Source organism: Capricornis sumatraensis, chromosome 1 (genome assembly GCF_032405125.1).
Source record: "Capricornis sumatraensis isolate serow.1 chromosome 1, serow.2, whole genome shotgun sequence".
Classification (NCBI taxonomy): domain Eukaryota; kingdom Metazoa; phylum Chordata; class Mammalia; order Artiodactyla; family Bovidae; genus Capricornis; species Capricornis sumatraensis.
This window is the reverse complement of record NC_091069.1, coordinates 71,853,939-71,856,954: the sequence shown is the minus strand read 5'-3', so window position 1 is coordinate 71,856,954 and position 3,016 is coordinate 71,853,939. Positions and strand designations below refer to the sequence as shown.

The following is a 3,016-nucleotide window of genomic DNA, read 5'->3' as shown; positions in this document are numbered from 1 at the left end:
GTTTCCATTGTTTCTATAAAGTGATGGGACCGGACGCAAGATCTTAGTTTCCCAAATGTTGAGTTTTAAGCCAAATTTTCACTCTCCTCTTTCACTTTCATCAAGAGGCACTTTAGTTTTTCTTCTCTTTCTGTCATAAGGGTGATGTCATCTGCCCATCTGAGGTTCTTGATATTTCTCTCGGCAATCTTGATTCCAGCTTGTGTTTCATTCAGCCTGGCATTTAGCATGATGTACTCTACTCTGGTACTTCCCTGGTGGCTCAGATGGTAAAGCGTCTGCCTACAATGCAGGAGACCCAGGTTCGATCCCTGGGTTGGGGAGGACCCCCTGCAGAATGAAATGGCAACCCACTCCAGTATTTTTGCCTGGAAAATCCCATGGATGGAGGAGCTTGGTTGGCTACTGTCCATGGGGTCACAAAGAGTCAGACACGACTGAGCAACTTCACTCACTCACTCTGCATATAAGTTAAATTAGCAGGGTGACAGTATACAGCCTTGACATAATTTTTTCCCAATTTAGAACCAATCTTTTGTTCCATGTCCAGTTCTACCTATTGCTTCTTGACCTGCATACAGAGTTCTCAGGAGGCAGGTGAGGTCGTCTGGTATTCTCATCTCTTTAAGAATGTTCCACACTTTGTTGTGACCCACACAGCCAAAGGCTTTGGTGTAGTCAATAAAGCAGGAGTAGATGTTTTTCTGGAACTCTCTTACTTTTTCAATGATCCAGCAGATGTTGGCAATTTGATCTCTGGTTTCCCTGTCTTTTTTAAGTCCAGCTTGAGTATCTAAAAGTTCTAGGTTCATGTACTGTTGAAGCCTGGCTGGGGGAATTTTGAGCATTACTTTGTTAGCTTGTAAGATGAGTGCATTTGTGCTGTAGTTTGAACATTCTTTGGCATTGTCTATCAAGACCTTAGCAGGAAATAAATTGACCTCTGATGGTTCAAATGAAAATACTTTAGTGACTTAATCAAAGAGGGATGAGGAATTAAAGGGACAGAGAAGTGACATGGAAAAACCTAGGAAACAATATGTTTTAAAAGCTGTTAGCAACTCTCAGACTGAAGAAGAAGGAGGAAGACACAGATAAGATGTCACTCACTCAGAGCTACAGTCATGGAGACAAGAATTTTTGGTGGAAAGTGATTTCTGGTGATAGACAGAAGGCTTTTTGGTGGTAGTCAGAAGGGACTGAAGCCATGTCTAGAGATGCACTTTTCCCTAGCAAGTCCATGTGTCTCTCTTCTCTTTTGATGGTTTTTCTCCAGCACCACAAACATAGGAACTTTCTGAGCCAGGCAACCACAATTCTGAATGGAGTTGGTCAAGGGAAAGGGAACACAAGATTAAGCAATCAGAACAAACCTAAATATAATGGGGACGAGATTCAGCCATCCTGTCCTCTGTGGGAATGATTTCAAAATATATTCATGCATCTCTTTGAATTATACTTCCGTCTGGATATATGCCCAGGAGTGAGATTGAAAGATAATATGGTAATTCTGCTTAGTTTTCTGAGGAACCTCTATACAGTTATCCATAGTGACTGCACCAATTTGCATTCCCATCAACAGTGTAGAAGGCTTTGCTTTTCTCCACACTCCCTACAGCATTTCTTACTTGTAGCTTTTCTGAAGATGGCTATACGAGGTAATATCTGACTGGTGCGAGGTAATATCTCATTGTAGTTTTGATTTGCATTGCTTGGAAAATCCCATGGACGGAGGAGCCTGGTGGGCTGCAGTCCATGGGGTCATGAGGAGTCAGACAAGACTGAGCGACTTCACTTTCACTTTTCACTTTCATGCACTGCAGAAGGAAATGGCAACCCACTCCAGTGTTCTTGCCTGGAGAATCCCAGGGACGGCGGAGCCTGGTGGGCTGCCGTCTCTAGGGTCGCATAGAGTTGAACACAACTGAAGTGACTTAGCAGCAGCAGCAGAAGTGATATTGAGCATGTTTTCATGTGCCTATTGGCCATGTGTATGTTTTGCTTGGAAAAAAATGTCTGTTTAGGTCTTCTGCCTATTTTTGATTGGTTCTTTGTTTAGGGTCCAAACCTAAGTCACATTTTGCAATGTTTTTAATCAATAGTAAAGTTGATTTTTTGTCATCATTTAATTTTATATGAATTATTTTTTTAGTTTGTATTTTAATTGAAGGACAATTGCTTTACATATTTTTTTTTCTGTCAAACATCAATAAGAATCAGCCATAGGTACACACATGTCTCCTCCCTCCCAAAGCACTCTCCCATCTCCCTCCCTGTCCCACCATTCTAGATTGTTACAGAGCCCATCTTTGAGTTCCCTGAGTCATACAGCAAATTCCCATTGGCTCTCTATTTTACATATGGTATTGTAAGTTTCCATGTTACTCTCTCCACACATTTCACCCTCTCACTCCTTCCCTTCTCTGTGTCCATAAGTCTGTTCTCTATGTATGTTTCTCCATTGCTGCCCTGCAAATAAATTCATCAGTACATTCTTCCCAGATTCCATATATATGTGTTTTTAGATTCCATGTGTATGTGTTCATCTCAGTTCAGTTCAGCAGCTCAGTCATGTGCAAATATTTGTGATGCCATGGATTGCAGCACCTCAGGCCTCCCTGTCCATCACCAACTCCAAGAGTTCACCCAAACTCATGTCCATCAAGTTGGTGATGCCATCCAGCCATCTCATCCTCTGTCATCCCCTTCTCCTCCTGCCCCCAATCCCTCCCAGCTTCAGGGCCTTTAACAATGAGTCAACTCTTCTCATGAGGTGGCCAAAGTATTGGAGTTTCAGCTTTAGCATCAATCCTTCCAGAACACCCAGGACCGATCTCCTTTAAAATGGACTAGTTGGATCTCCTTGCAGTCCAAGGGACTCTCAAGAGTCTTCTCCAACACCAGAGTTCAAAAGCATCAATTCTTTGGCGCTCAGCTTTCTTCACAGCCCAACTCTCATATCCATACATGACCACTGGAAAAACCATAGCCTTGACTAGATGGACCTTTGTTGGCA

General features: G+C 42.5%; 1 non-coding gene across 1 annotated transcript; it reads left to right on the top strand.

Annotated features, from left to right (window-relative positions):
* Positions 1-251: 251 nt before the first annotated feature.
* On the top strand, positions 252-324 carry TRNAC-ACA (transfer RNA cysteine (anticodon ACA)). The gene has a single exon. It is a non-coding gene; the product is annotated as a tRNA-Cys (tRNA).
* The last annotated feature ends 2,692 nt before the right edge of the window (positions 325-3,016 follow it).